Raw genomic sequence first — 17,009 nt, forward strand, 5'->3', positions numbered from 1 at the left:
TGTCATTATGATGATCCTCCCGCTTCCATATTATTGAATGAAACATTCAGGAAAGAAAGAATTCAGTTAATTTTTAGTTATTACATGTGCATGTTAAGTTGAATATTTTCATGAAAAAAAAGTACTGTTTAAACTCTCTTATAGTGCATGATTTAAAATGCAGTAGAGGGGTGGGTGGTTGGCTCAGTCAGTAGAGTATGTGATTTTGTCTTTAGGTTGCGAGTTCAAGCCCCATGCTGGGTGTGGGGATCACTTGAATAAATAAACAAACCTTAAAATGCAGTAGAACAGCCAAAAAAGGGACTGCTAAAATCTTCCCTTTCTTCCCATACTGATATTCATATCACTCTTCAAAAATACATATCACTGATTAGTGTTTCTTTTAAAATTTAATTTTCTTGGGGTGCCTGGGTGGCTCAGTCAGTTGAGCGTCTGATTTCGGCTCAGGTCATGATATCACGGTTTGTGGGTTTGAGCCCCGTATCGGACTCTGTGCTGACAGCTAGCTCAGAGCCTGGAGACTGCTTCAGATTCTGTGTCTCCCTCTCTCTCTGACCCTTCCTTGTTCACACTATCTCTCTCTCTCTCTCTCTCAGAAGTAAATAAAAACATTAAAAAAATAAAATAAAATTTAATTTTCTTCACACTGAATCAACTTTGGAGTTAAAAGGGCTTTTGAAATTTTTATTTATAATTTTCTAATTTTATAGGATAAATTGAGGGTCAGAGAATTCAAATTGTTGCCCAAGGTCATTCAGAAAACCAAGATCTCCTGTCTCCCCAAGCTAAACCTGTTTTTATTATCCTGCATGCCTCTTAGACCAGATTTAGAATATTATGTATGAGGAAATGTTGTTTAAGGTATGCTTGAGTATACCCGCAAAAATAACAGTGGGGTGGGTGGAGGGCTTGAAATAGGGACAGAATCCAATTTATTAGCGTGCTGTGCCAGCCACATATTGTTCCACTTGCATAACATTCCTCAGAAATATAGTGCTCAGCCATTCTGAAACATATTCCAGGCGTCTATAAGTTATAAAAGATATGATCAGCATTTAATGGTTTTTTTTTAAACACAGAACACAGTAAAACAAAATTGAGTCATTTTCTCCCCACACATAAAAAAGTAAACTAGATTGAGCTACTTGATGTTTTCATCCACTTTCAAAAATAATCAGCGACTCAGCTCTGGAGAAAGAGGAGTGGACCATGGGTTCCAGTATCATTATTTCTGGAAGGGTTGTTGACACATCAGATAATGTGAGCCAGGGAACAGAAATCCACTTGCAAGAAGAGTGGTTGATTCTACTTAAATGCATGAAAAGAGGGGATGCTATGAAGAACCAGAGATGGTGATGGACAGTAAGATTTCTGAGATGGTAATCATATGTCCGAAAGATTGAGTTGCAGTAGCCCATATGCAGTAGGAGAGAAAAGATTTCAAGGATTTCAAATGCTGTTAAGGATGTGCCCTGCCAAGGAAACGAATTTGAATGTAAGATGCATCTTTTCTAAACTGGTGAAACCCCTTTCCCTCTGCCCAGCAGGTGAAGGATAATCTTTGTGAAAGAGGGAAGAGGGAATTGTTATCATAGAAATCTTATTTTCTGAATAATAGAGAGTTTACCATATAATCCTAGCAACGGGTCTGTACATGGAGTTTAATATACTGTAGCCATCAGTGTCATGATAGAAATATAGATTTGTAAACTCCCAAAAAAATCAGTAAAAAAAATCTTTAGAATAAACATGTTCTACAAGGTCGCAGGGATACAAACACACAGAAATCTATTGCACTTCTCTAGGCAAGGAGCACAAAACTATAAAGTAAAAAAAGTTTCCATTTACAGCAAAGGCAAGCATACTTGGTTCTTGGGAAGTTTTTTCAACTTGGATGTAATATTTTATCCAAAAAATTAAATCCTGTGGGGAAAGAAGCAAACATGAGAACAAAAAAGAGACAAATATCATACTCCTGAATAAGAGAGTTAATTAAGAGAACCAGTAGTCAGCAATAACAACAAACACGTAGGAACTTACAAGGTGTCTAGCATTGTTCTTTGTGCTTAATAAAAGTAACTCATTAACCCTACAAAGTTAGTCTTTTTTTTTTTTTTTAGTTTATTTACTTTTGAAAGAGACAGTGTAAGAGAAAAGACTCATGCGTGCACACACACAGTGCAAAGCCTGATGCGGGGATTCATCTTATAAACCATGAGATCATAACCTAGGCCAATATCAAGAGTTGGATGCTTAACCGAATGAGCCACCCAGATGCCCCAGTAGACATTCCTATAATACCTGTTATACAGAAAAGGAAACTGAAGTACAGAAAAATAAAATAACCTTTCCAAGGTGATATGCACACTAGAACATGACAAAACAGAACAAAGACAGACAAACAGAATCAGACAAAAAAAAATCAGTTATTTGTTCATTCTGGTTCTGAGAAGGATATAACCATGTGACTATTAGAAAGTAGAGTTTAACATCAAAGATGAATAAACTTGTCCATTACTGTTCAATTATAAAGTAAAATGAAACGAAGTAAGTACATTTCTACTTTTATATCACAGTTAAAGCAAAAATGTTATCCTTCCCCATCACACTACACTCACTTCATACTTTGAAATACTCCCTTAGCTTCAAATGTTTTGCAACAAAATGGACAAAAAATTAAAAGATAAAACTGAAAGAAAATCCAAATTCATACTCAAGGAAAACAAAATTTTAGGAGCAACTAAGAGCAGTGAATAAGGATGAAGATAATCACTGTCTTTGTTCCAGGTCTGGATTGAGGAGGTGGTCGTCATGGAGCCCAGTTGCTGAGATGGGGAGGGGCTCAAAACCTTTCACAGGCAGGGGAGCCACAGAAGGCTAAGGAGGGGCTCCCATGCCCCTAGAGCAGGTGAAGAAAAGGCTTGAAGCTCACCACCTGACTCCGTGAATTTTAACAAGCTGTAGGTCTAAGCAGTTAGGAGGACAGACACGGCCTGGCAACCAGGAACTGAATCATGTCAATCACTGGCTTCGGGTATGGATATTCCCAAGACAGTGTAAGAACTCAGTTTTAAAGGTGGCCCTTCTTCTCAAAATGATGCAAAAAATAAATTCATAAAAAAAATACCTTTTTTTTCCACCTGGAACTTGATAGACTAATTTAAAGATAAACATACAGATGGAAGACCATAGGGCCAAGGATCGCCATTAACCATTTTTTTGAGAGAGACAGAGAGAGGGCACAGCACGGAAGGGGGCAGAAGAGAAAGAGAGAGAGAGAGAGAGAGAGAATCTCAAGCAGGCTCTGCACTGTGGGGCTTGATCCCACAACATGAACTGAAATCAATAGTCGGAGGCTTAACCGACTGAACCACCCAGGCACTTCATCCACATTAAACTTTTTTCTTATTTATTTATTTATTTTTAATGTTTGTTTATTTTTGAGAGAGAGCAAGGGAGGGGCAGAGAGAGAGGGAGACACAGACTCTAAAGCTGGCTCCAGGCTCTGAGCTGTTGACACACAGCCCAATGCAGGGCTCAAACTCTCGAACCATGAGATCATGACCTGAGCCAAAGTCAGATGCTTAACCAGCTGAGCCATCCAGGCACCCCACGACATTAAACTTTTGAAGAAGAAGAAACAAGTAGGGATATTTCTATCAAATATCAGACTTTAATAAAGTCAAAGTTTGGTGAAAGACTAATACACCAATGAACCACAAGAAAGAGCCACAAAGCATAACTATATATATGGAAGTCAGATAAATGACAGAAATAACAAATTAGTGGGGAAGAGTTCATTAATTCATTCAAGGACAAATGATTAAGTACTATGCAAAATATAGCACTTTACTATATATACCAGGAACAAAAATCAATCTGCAGGTGAATTGAACATCTAAGTGTGAACATTGAAACATGGGACAATATCTTTATGGCCTCAAGTTTCTTAGAGAATACGAAAAACACAAAATATACTTAAGAAAAGATGAAAAAAAAACTATTTAAAAGTAAAAAACTTCCATCCATCAAAAAATACTATATACTGAAAGTGTAAGCCATGGATTAACGGAAAATATATGGAATGCATATAAACTACAAAGGATTTGTATTGAAAACATAAAGATCTTAACAGTAAGAAAAATGGCAAAACAATTCAACAGAAAAATGATCAAAATATGTGAACAGGCAAACGACTGAGGAAGAAACCAGAAACACATTCAACATCACTTGTGATCAGGGGAGATGCAAAATTCATAGATTGGTGAAACAATGCAACTATCTCGCAGAGCAATTGGGTAATAAGAATTCAACAATGTCAGTTCTGAATGTGTGTGCTATATATACTTCACCTCTACGTATATATATGTAGCATGCATGTATGTGTGTATAAATATACATATATAAGCTAAATAATCAGAAAAAGAGGTATAAGAAAATTTTCATTGAGTTATGGTTTATAATCTTAAAAAATTAGAAACTGACATTATCTTCAATCAGAAAAGGATAATAATTTGGAATAACATATAACCACTAAAATAAATACACTAGATATGTATATTTCAGAGTGAATGAAATTTAAACTTTTTTAAATGTTTTATTTATTTCTGAGAGAGAGAGACAGCGTGAACAGGGGAGGGTCAGAGAGAGAGGGAGACACAGAATCCGAAGACAGCCTCCAGGCTCTGAGCTAGCTGTCAGCAAAGAGCCAGACGCAGGGCTTGAACCCACGAACTGTGAGATCATGACCTGAGCCGAAGTTGGACGCTTAACCGACTGAGCCACCCAGGCGCCCCATCAAAGTGAATGAAATTTAAACAGTATGTTTTATCATTTTAAAAAGGCAAAATTAAAGTATACAGTAGATTCCACTTTAAGTTTTAAAACATGCAAAACATACTGTATAAGTTTTATGTCTACATATATATTTAGGAACAGTATAAAAATGCACATGATTATAGGAGACACTATCTTTAGAGTAATGGTTAGTTCTGGCGAGGGTGGGAAGGGTTCTGAGTTGAAGAGGGTTACACAGGGGCTTCGGCTACATTAGCTGTGTGTTATTTCTCTCCCATGTGGTGTTTTCAAGGTATATTTTATATGTTTTCTGTACATTTCTGCGTGCTTGCTAATATGATGCTGTTAAAAAAAATAATATGACCCTTTTTTTGAAAAAAGCTTGCTTTGTAAGATATGGAAATAAATGAGACAAATTTATAATGGTTAATATTCAAATTCCATTTGATGATTGATTAAAGGCAATGAACATTCAGTAATAGAGAACTACAAATAAATCATCACATTGATTAATCCATAACTCTATCGTTTGTTAATAAATATAAATTTTTGCAACACTAAGAAGCCATTGTATTCATATTACCAAATACATAAAAATTATAAAATGTCAATTTTTGGATCTGTTGTATCTGAGAATGACACTTTAAATATTTCTGGTCACATTTTCAATTGCTTTAGATGTTTATGAAAAAAAATAAACCATGAAACTATTGGATAAGATTTGGTACCATAATCTTACTCTTTGGAACATTCTCTGGGGAAATAAACAGATTAAAAAACGATTTCATTAGAAATATTTATAGTAATGCTATTTATGATTGCAAAAACAAAAATACAACAGGGAGAGCCCAAATGTCTAAGAATAGGCAATGGCTAAGCAAAATAGGTCACATTACCACTGAAGATCACTGCAGAACTATGAAAATGTCAAGTAGGGGGCTCAGGCTGCTGCATGAAAACACGCAATAAGATTAATTTTATAAAGCAGAGTTACAAACATGTCAACTGTGAAAACCATGCTGACACATGGAAATATACATTAAGATTAATTTGAAAGGGCAGAACACATTATTTCCTGGTTTCCTGATTTCCACTAGGAAGAAAAAAAAAAACAACACTCCTTGGCAAAGAGAATTTGGAGAGGAATAAATATACTAAATCGTGTTTATTAGATTATTATTCCTTCCTTTAAAGTTGCCTGGTTTTTGTGTATTCATTCATGAAACAAGAGCATAGGGATTTTGTCATAAGCGTAATGATTTTATGTATAAACAGACATACCTGTGCCGTGTGGTGTGATTAGAAGGTATATGCACCTTTTCTCTTTTGATATTGTTCATTCTCTAGACAGGGGACCGCATGATGTACTGCGGACAAACATTTTTCCCTAAGACATATGCCCAGTGTCGACCATGTTAACATTTTAACATGGTAATAGTGGTTGGTTAGTTTCTTATTTTGTAAAGGACATAGCTGCTGCATAGTAAGACGCTAAATCCATTCATATAATATTGACCAGAGCGGTTTATAACAATCGTGTTACCATGGGCTACAAACCTGTATTTCACATACAATTCTATACGTCATTGTGTACCATAACTAAGGTTAATCTTTTACCTGGATCAAGATACATAGGAGTCAAAGGAACAAGTAACCCACAATCATTGTAGCTTAGTTCCTCTGTGAAAAATCTCTTATTACAAATGAATGCGTGAATGAAATATGGAGGAGGTTAAAGTAGAAATAGTATGGAGAGGGGCGCCTGGGTGGCTTAGTCAGTTAAGCGTCTGACTTTCGCTTAGGTCATGATCTCGTGGTTCGTGGGTTCGAGCCCCACGTTGGGCTCTGTGCTGACTGCCAGCTCAGAGCCTGGAGCCTGTTTCAGCCTGTGACTCCCTCTCTCTCTGACCCTCCCCTGCTCACGCTGTCTCTCTCTCTCTCTCCTAAAAATAAATAAAACATTAAAAAAAATTTTTTTTTAGAAATAGTATGGAGAGAGATAATATTAGAAAAATAACATTAGCTCTCTGGGATAGACAGGATGTGAATATTTTTTCTAGAGGAACAAAATTTTAATGTAAAAATAATATTTTAAGTCATCAGCTAAATCATTTGATTCTATGACCTCTGCCAAAGGTAGAGAAAGATCAGTGTTCCAGGAAAATGCCCAGCAGTTTGTGTACTTTCAGCACATGCATGCCCACGGAAACAGACTCCTGCTTGTGAAGCAGGCCTCAAGAGTACGCCCTGAGAGGCAGGATTTGAGTGAGAGCATTAAAGTCACGAAAGGCAGGAGAAGAGCTGGTAGTTACTTCATTCATAGATTGTTTTTTGCCTTTAAACTTGTATGTATGTATGTATGTATGTATTTTTAAACTTTTTAAATATATGTTTTTCAGTGTTTATTTATTTTGAAAGAGAGACCATGAGCAGGGGAGAGGCAGAGAGAGAAAGAGAGACACAGAGAAACAGAAAGAGAGAAAGAGAGAGAATCCCAAGCAGGCTCCATGATATTAGTGTGGAGCCTGATGTGGGGCTCAGTACCATGAACCTTGAGATCATAACCTGGGCTGAAACCAAGAGTCAGACACCTAACTAACTGAGCCACACAGGTGCCCCATTATTTTTGAACTCTTTTTTTTAGATTGAAATGTGGTTCACACACACATTTAAACTTTTTTTTTTTTTAATTTCAGAAAGAAAATGAGATCAGTAAATCTTTTCCCAGGTAAAGGATGCTTAAACCTATTATTAGAAAAGAGTTTGTACATAGTTTAATAAATTGTTTTCCAAGCATTAGGCTTACAGTTGGTGAAAAATAATATATGAGATTAACTTTTGCTTCATAATATATTTATTTTTTCTGCAAAATAAATCCAACTAAATGTTTTACTATTTGGTATCTGGTTATTTAAGACAGGATGTTCTCAAGGTCATATGGTCAGAAATCAGTGTAACTTAAGTAACAACATTGTAGAAAAAAACGGAAAACCATAGAAATACTAATTATTTTTCCATTTATAAAATAAGACAATTGATGTTAATAACTCAATGTGGTTTGAGATGATGTGAAGACTGAGTGAAATACATAGAAATAAAACATTAAAGGGGCATTGACAATGTGATGAGAGACAATATTATACAACTGAATCTGCATAATTAGCAACTTTGAATTTTCCCCCAGAGCTTAACATGGAATCGAATGATGATGAAGAAACAGCAGCACTTGGATAAATGTTGTTGAAAGCCTCTAAGAAGATTATTGGATAAAATTTGTGAAAATACTATTGGAATAGAGGATAAGTATAGAAAAACATAAGTAGAGTGTCAGACCTTTTCTATATGCTGAGTTAACAGTGAAGTTATTCAATCCATATTCAATCCACACCTGGAGCTCTGGCATATTGATATTTGTATCCATAGAAAATCTAATGTGATTCTTAAGAATATTAGTGATAAGGTAGGGAGTCTCACCTTTTGATTCATGTTTGTTGTTGGTTTATTCTGTGGGTTCAAGCCCCCCATTGAGCTCTGTGCCAGCAGAGTGGAGCCTCCTTGCGATGCTCTCTCTCCCTCCCTTTCTGCTCTCTCTCTCTCTCTCTCCCACACCCGTCTTTCTCTAAAAGTAAATAAATAAACTTAAGCAAGAATAACAAAAACAACACCCCCCCCCCCGCAAAGACTCCGAGGATAACCGACACTGAGAAAAACAGTCAACAAAACAAAATTGGAAAACGAACTTATGAGGAATAAAATTTAAGTAGGAAAACAACATCAAAATATAACTTTAAGTATGGTTACAATACCCCCCAGAAATAAAGGAGTAAAATGTATGGAAGAGGTCATTACGAAAGGGGAAAACTGTGACTGGCAATAAAAATTGACGGGCCTCTGACAATATCCAAACTTGTTCATGTAAACAGAAACAAACAAAAACCACTTAGTAACAAGAGATAATGGAACTTCTTTAACCTGAAAAAGGATCTCTACAAGAGCCTACAGTAAACACGGTAACTTTAGAAGCATCCCCATTAGAGTCAGAAGCAAAATAAGGCTGCCTCGTGTCCCCTACAAGTTCAGTAAGTACTTGAGTCCTAATTAGCACACTATTGTTAAAAGACAGTTTTTAAGAAAAAACATTATCTTTTATAACTCGGAGTAAAGGAAGGATTTCTTTAAAAGACACATAACTGAAAAATCATAAGGATAATGGCTTATCGTAAAGGGATAGGCACTAAATTCCTAATAGTTGCAAAACAGGCAGTGAGACAAAAACGAACGGATGTTAAAGGAATTCAACTTTATATATAATGTTGTACTTCTTTAAAAACATCAAGTAGGAAGTGTTAAATAATATACTATTCTGCCTGGTGTGTGGATGCATGCATGTTCATTGCATGACTTCCTGCATGTTCTGAAAAAAAATTTCATTAAAAAGGACAAAGTGGGGGCTCCTGGGTGGCTCAGTCTGTTAAGCGTCTGACTTTGGCTCAGGTCATGATCTCGCAGTTTGTGGGTTTGAGCCCCTCATCATCGGGCTCTCTGCTGTCAGGGCAGAGCCCGCTTGGGATCTTCTTCTGTCTCTTTGTCTCTGTCCTTCCCCACTAGCACTGTCTCTAGTTAAAAAATATACATTAAAAAAAAGGACAAAAAGTAAAAGTAAAACCCCACAGACAGTTAAATGTGTAAAACCAACTTAAAAGAGATGGCCCCTCCTCCTCAGAAAACCATAGTTATCAGTTATATGTAAACTAAGGAGTAATCATAGCTAAAACCAAAATATTATTAAAAATAATAAATAATAAAAATAATAAAATATTATTAAAAGCAAAATGCTATGGGTACATAGCAGGAGGAAAAAATTGAAGCAATACAATTGTAAATGTTTCATGGGAGAGATTTCATTAAGTGTCGAATCCTCAAAGGTACATCATAGTTTAATATAAAGAAAAAGCCTTAATAGAAGAGTGTTTCCGGATAAGCCTTTGTGGGCTGATCAACAAAACTCACAGCCATTCTGAGAACAGGGAATCTCCTGTCCTCAGCGATAGAGCAGGAAATGGAGCTGGTTGTGCTGTGTGGGGTAAAGCATGGTGGCCTTGAGTTTAGGGTAATGTCTAGACTTGGAACTGTAGGCCAAAGACAGTCATGAATTTTTGAGGGGACAGCATTTGGGGTATCTGTCAATCTTGTACTATACTTAGGTCCGGTGTGGGCCTCTGAAACAGTTCGAGTATGTGTCCCTGACCAAGTACAGGTTAAGAGTAGACATATGAGGGGCACCTGGGTGGCTCAGTCGGTTTAGCATCCGACTTCGGCTCAGGTCATGATCTCACGGTTCGTGGGTTCGAGCCCCATGTCGGGCTCTGTGCTGACAGCTAGCTGAGAGCCTGGAAACTGTTTCAGAGTCTGTGTCTCCCTCTCTCTCTGACCCTCCCNAAGCGGATCAGCCTGTGAGGGGCTCGAACCCCTAGTGATATGAAGTTGACCCTGGGGTGGCTGTGCGTATCTGCTGAGATGGAGAGACACTGCATGCCCACAGAGCAGAAATGCTTTGAGAGATCATAGTGACTGGATTGGCAGGTCCCAGTGCCTGGAGAGGTCAGACTGTGCTTCCAATCTTTGATTCTGGAAATATCTCTGTTTCTGCCTGATAAAGCTGCTTTTTTTCTAAGAGACCTCAAAGGGGTTTTATCTGTGACCACATCTAAAGGATAGGACTTGAACGTGAGTAGGCCCAGTGTCTTCCAAGGAACAGAGGAGTCCAGAAGGTAAATAACCAGATGGTGAAATGAATTTGGACAATTATAGGGCCGTTTATGACCTCTGAGATAATTCTTTCAGTAGAGCACTGGAGCAGACGTCAGACGTGAAGGAGTTAAAGTTCAAGTATAAATTATAGACAGATTTTTTTCTAGGACTTTGGTAACTAAGTGGAGAGGGAGGTAGGGCTGCCTATGAGGGAAACAAAGTCAGAGGAAGCTTTCTGTTGTTGTCCCTCGGGATGAAACACTTGAGCCTTTGTGTAAACTGAGCTGGGTGAGAATTAATAAGGAGGACAGAATGGCTGAACTAGGAAGAACTTGAATGGAGAAGGAGAATTCTATACACTGACCCACATTTGTGCAAATCATAAACAGCTACATTTGCACCCTCTGACTTTGTTCCTGTGGTCAGCAATGCTGACTTACACAACTTTCAAATTTTAGGGAAACAGAACACTTAGGTGGTTAACTGAACTTACTCCATGAGAAAAACAAATCACATTAATGCTATAATAAATCAACCTTTTGTATCACATGGCTATTGTTGCATAAATAAACAGCCCAACACTCAGAGATTCATTTCTCATTTCTCATGAGTGTATAGGTTGGCTGCATGGTTCTGCTTATCTTGGCTAAGTTTGTCTTGCTGGGATCACTCATTCAGGCTTCTGTAGTCAATTGATGGGTTGGCTGGACATTACATGCTCTTCCACGGATCTAGGGCCTCAAATGCAACAATTGGGTTCTGTCCCGTTCTCCAGCAGGAGCGCTTAATTCTCAGGGTGATCACATCGAAGCAAGACAGAAACAAGAACAAAGTCTTTGAGGTCTAAGCTTGGAACTGTCACTTCATCATATTCTACTGAGCAAAGTAAGTCACAGGGCATCCCTGGTTCAAGCAGTGGGAAATTGTCTCCACCTCATGATGGAAACAAATATAAAGTTACATTGTAAGGAGTATTGGTAAAGGGAGGCCACTACAGATCTTCCTCAACTTTGGATGGGTTTGTCAAACCCCATCCTAAGTTGAAAATATTTTAAGTAGAACATGCATTTCATACACCTAACCTACCAAGCATCACGGCTCAGCCTAGCCTACCTTATGTGTGCTCAGAACGCTTACATTGCTCTACAGTTGAGCAGAATCATCCAACACAGAGCCTTCATTATAATCAAGTATCGAGTATCTCATGTGATTTACTGAATACTGTACTAAAAATGGAAAACAATGGTTGTATGTGAACAGAATGGTTGACAGTGTATCTGTTGTTCACTCTTGTGATGGCACGGCTGTCTGGGAGGCAGGATAGGCTGCTGTCCAGCCTATAACTAGAGAGGATCTTCCAGTAAATCACAAGCCTGGGGAAAGATCAAAATTCCAAATTTCAAGTCCAGTTTCGACTGGATGAGTACCACTTTTGCACCCTTGTAAAGCCAAAAAATCCTAAGTCTAACCAAAGACATGGGCCATCTGTAATTGAGGGCATCAATTTAATTAATCCACCATACTCAAATAGACATGTTTTTTTTTTTCCTCCTGATAAGATGGAGTAGGGAAGTATCTGAAGGTCAATGAGGGGTTTTTTAAGGAGGTCATGAATAGCCGAGGAGTTTAGTACTAAAATAACAGGCTTAAAATTACTTGGGAACAAATTCCTTACTCATATTTTATGTTGTTGGCTCAGCTAGACTAAGTCGGTGAGCTTTGTTCCATTCAGTACTCTAGATAATCTTATTTTCAGGGTATTATTAATAGCTCAATAATACAGAGTAATCAACTGTCTTCAATCCAGAAACAAATACACAATACTTAAGTTCAAGGTATTCACTGTACACTTGGTAACTAAAATTCTAAAGAAACATGCAACTTCTTTTCCTATGAGAATGGATAAAACCTTTTTACTTTTTCAAGGAAATGTCACATTACTAGTTTTAGGTCAATTCATATTTGTTAAACTGGAAGTGAATTCTGTAAGAATTTGTGTTGGAAGTATTATAATGTAAAAGGACACATGCATATTCAATCCAGAAAAAGTGGACTCTATTTTTTAGTGGAATATTAGATGCTCAGATAAAACCCTAAAGAAAAAAATTTGACCTTTTATTTTTAGTTAAAGTTTTAATAAAATAGGGAAATTAAATCTAAAATGGAAATAATTCAAAGACATTTTCACTTAGGCAGTTAGTATGGAAGGATTGTAGGTACTTTTGGGTTTTTGATATTGGGTTAAGAAAAAGTTAAGAAAGAGCCATCCTTTGAGAGGACTGCAAAGAAAAAATAAATGAGAATATTATTTTTCAGAAGCAGTCCTCACAGAAGATGGTTTGTGATTATATTGCTGATGGAGGTTTTTAAAGCACTCAAATCCAGTTAAGGTGACCAGTTAAGGCATATTCCAAGGATTAGAAACTGGACCTCAATGAAGAGCATCATATCCAGCTGATATAGCCTTTGGGCATCTTAGCTGAAGTCCTTCCTTTATGAGGATGGTTGTATGAGACAGTTGTCACTTGTTGACACTACCCATTAAGAAGAACCAGGTCTTCTTGTTCTGATTTTGTGGCCACTGGGCAATCTTTTAACATAGCTTGCCTTCCTTTGTAGACCACAGTGATGGGAATGTGCTCATCTCCAAACATCCATCTTTTTTGGCATTTATACCCATCAGTTTAATTAGTATTCTTGTTTTTAGCTGGTTTCCTGAGCCTGATCACTTCTGGGAGCATTAACAGATTCAGGTTTCTGGACCTTCAATAGTAAGAACTAGACCTAGACCCTGAACTTGGTGGTTTTGAAAGTTAAATCTTGTGCCACAAGACACATCCTGTATAGCCAGCTTCTTCCATGATGGATCAATGGCAGAGGTAGGAAAAACAACCATCTTTCCTGACACTTAGCATGTGTTCTACATCTTATACCACCTGTTATTTCTTAGAGAACGTATTTCTCTAGCTATAGTTGTTTGGGGGCATTTTTAGGAAGTATGAATTGCCCACTCTGAATTTTCCATTTTTCTTTTTCCAGATCTCTCACCTTGGAGGAAGTATGGTTGTGTCATCAATATCTTTGAAAATGAGATTAAAGGCATTGCAGGCTTTCCTTCTGCAGTTTTCATGCCTTTCTCCAAATCCTATTAATTCATTCAGTATGGTTGTAGTAGGAATTGAAGTTTGTCTATTGATGTAAGGATACTTATCTCATTCAGTCAGCTTATACAGACTTTAAACATCATCAGAAATATTGTGTATAAGTTGGATTTTTAAAAATTCAAGGGAATATACCTGGAAACAGTGTTTTTATGCTATTTTGTGATAGCTTTGTTCCACTGAAAAAAGTACAAGTGTAAACATAAATAGATTTCCGTACACATTTTAAGTCATCAATTAAAAGTAGTATAATGTGCATATTATCTTATTTATAAAGCTTTTTGGCATCATTTAAAGTTAGTTTTGGGGCACCTGGGTGGCTCATTAGGTTAAGCAGCCAACTTCAGCTCAGGTCATGATCTCACATCTCGTGGGTTCAAGCCCTGCAACGAGCTCTGTGTTGACAGCTCAGAGCCTGGAGCCTGCTTTGGATTCTGTGTGTGTCTCTCTCTCTAGCCCTCCCCCACTTGCACCGTCTCTCTCCCTCTCTCTCTCAAAAATGAATAAATAAATATTAAAAATTTTTTAAGTTAGTTTTAATTCTTCAATGTTATTTATACTTCTTTCTGAACCAGTATTTACACTCAAATATGACTCTATGTAATTATTTATATTTGAACTTATTAAGAAAGTTTAATATTGGAGAGTCTACTTAAGAAATATCACTATAACAGAGAAGATATAGAGTGGTATAAGAAAAATTATTAACAGTGGCATTAACATGAAAATAAATGTGAGGCTAATAATTATTGATGATAAGTGGTGACCAGTGGAATGATTTTAGCTGCAATGGATAATTTGCTTGTGGAGTAAGCATAGAATGCTATTAAGATAACCTCTCGTCAATTACACTGAAATGTATAAAGGAATTTACTTTGTGTTTAACTGGCAGAGGGTCCTAAGTATATGCTAGGAAACAATCATGAATTTTAAGAACACATCTGTGTCAATGGGCAATCCTGCTATTGATCAAATAATAATGCAATGTAATTTAATTCTACTTAAAAATAACATATATACAACACAGAAAAAGAAAATAAAAACACCCAATTTGAAAAAGTAAATAATTTGAGCAAATTTACAAATGGAGTGTTCCTTGAATAAAGCCGATCGATCACTATCTTAGCAAATGAGAAGTTACATTTCCACCCGCAAGAGACAGACAGACATTGTAGAACAGCCATGACTCTCTTATGTTTTAAAGACGTGCCGAAAGGGGTTCTTCTGTGTTTTCCATGCTACCAGTGATTCCTATCTAATAATAAGCCACCCTTAACTATCTGGTTAACATTAACTTTGCCACTTAGAGTTTGTGAGATTCAGCTGAATAATAAATACAAAATGCCTAGTAACCATCAGATTTTTAAACCACATTGTTCTCAACGACCATTGGTAACATTGCAATACTCAACAATGTGGCTATTTCATTTTAATCTGCAGCTGTTCAAATAAAAGGGATTTACGACAATAGCTTTTCAAAAATTCTGTAATAAGTGTACCAACGCTTACACTGCTTTTATTTCCATATAATTTGAATAACAGTATTGTTTAAAACAGATGTCAGCTTCTTTGAATATAATCATATGTTGTTGTCAGCACTATGCACCAATAGATTTACATTTAAGTAACCCAAGATGAGGTTCTTTGCCTGTATCACCTGTTTTATTGGTGCATTCTTTTCCTTATTTAAATCTTGCGCACGAAAATGGTGTTTCGGTTTTCGTCAGTGCAAGCCACGTATATTCAATACTGGGGGATTTTGTTTTCCCCCAAAAGTGAAGACAAGGTGATGTAAATTCATTCTTTTCAATTTTAATCCAGCTTTCTTTTATTTTGTATAATATTAATATTGATTTTTCTAAGGGGAGGGTGGAATCAGAGTGCTGTTAACTATTCTTTGTGCTGGGAACATTTTAATGTTTCTATTACTAAGACTTAGAGTGTTTAATGATAAACACCACTGGGAAAGACTAGGGTTACACTGCAGTAATCGAAACACTTGTCCTTTGCCAAAAGGACACATAAAGAGCATCTGTGCTCACCTAAGTATCAGGGAGGGGACTTCTCATCCAACCACTGGGTCCTACTCTAATTTCATACAGTCAGGTGAGCAAGTGTGGCGAGACAACGTCCTGAAGTGTGCCTGTCGTCACTGAAATACACCACAACTCTATAAGGTCTTTAGCATAAATATGTTAAATAGGATGAAAAAAGTATACCTCTCTATTAGATCTGTTTTAAATGTTCTCTTCTATACTGATACCTTCTGCTTCCTTTTCTTTTTCTCTTTGCCGAAATCTTTTTCTTAATTGATTAGAGCATAGAACACAGTTGTGTGTGTGTGTGTGTGTGTGTGTGTACTTAACACATTTCTGTGATCATCGTTCCTAATTGAAAAACTGCATTAGCAAAGGGTTTTCTATTTCTTTTTGGAAAAATGCTACATGATGTTTGTACCAACTGACTGGTATCACCTGAAAAAGGTTTTAGTTGTTGGCTTACGGTCAACAAGAAATCAAAAAGATCATTTTGGAAATTATTATAGTTAATCAAGTTAAATTACTGAACTTATTGTTGGAATCAACAAGCTAATATTTATTTTGTACTTAGATACAACTATTATTTGCATACTAGAATTTTTATACAAGGCACCTCCATGGAAGAAAACTACATTTAAGTCACAAAATACAGTCTTTGATTACCAGCTACTTTTCAATATAAACCAACATAAAAGATTTAAGGAGTTTCTCTTCAAATCTGCAACAATGCTTTGTGAAAGCCTAACACTAACCCGTTAGACTGTAAGTTCCCTGAGGGCAGGAACTCCTTTGCTCCCGTTTCCTACTCAGTCTCAAGCAGCTGGAACAGGGTCATGACGTGATCATTTGTTCTAGCCACTTGAGAAGAGTATCCTTTTATTTTGAAATGGTGTCCGCGGACGGGTGTGTAGCAAAGTCCAGAGCGGGAAAGGGGCATCTGAGAGGAGGTTGCAAAATCCGAAGGAGCAGGAAAACAGGAATCCAGAGGCCTGCGAACGTTTGGAAGGTGAACCTGAAGAGCTGGGATGAAGCAGGGATGAGCGCCCCGGGACCCCCCTGCACGAGTGGGGAGGGGTCAGGCAGGAAGTGGCCAAGATTTGGGGGACTCCTTCCCGGGGAGCAAATAAGGGGAAAGACTCACTCGAAGATAAAGCCGCAGCCACCTCCCTCCCACGTGAAAGCCCGAGTGGCCGCCCCGCGTCCACTCCGCTCCCGGGGGAGCGGAACCCGGAGCGAGGCAGGTGCGGCGGGAGCATGCGCG

General features: G+C 37.4%; 1 pseudogene; it reads right to left on the minus strand.

Annotated features, from left to right (window-relative positions):
• The window catches only part of LOC144243206 (importin subunit alpha-1-like), a 29,652-nt pseudogene extending 12,648 nt beyond the window's left edge, over positions 1–17,004 (minus strand).
• Between the last annotated feature and the right edge of the window lie 5 nt (positions 17,005–17,009).

Source organism: Crocuta crocuta, unplaced genomic scaffold, assembly GCF_008692635.1.
Source record: "Crocuta crocuta isolate KB4526 unplaced genomic scaffold, BGI_CrCroc_1.0 scaffold26, whole genome shotgun sequence".
NCBI classification, from domain to species: Eukaryota; Metazoa; Chordata; class Mammalia; order Carnivora; family Hyaenidae; genus Crocuta; species Crocuta crocuta.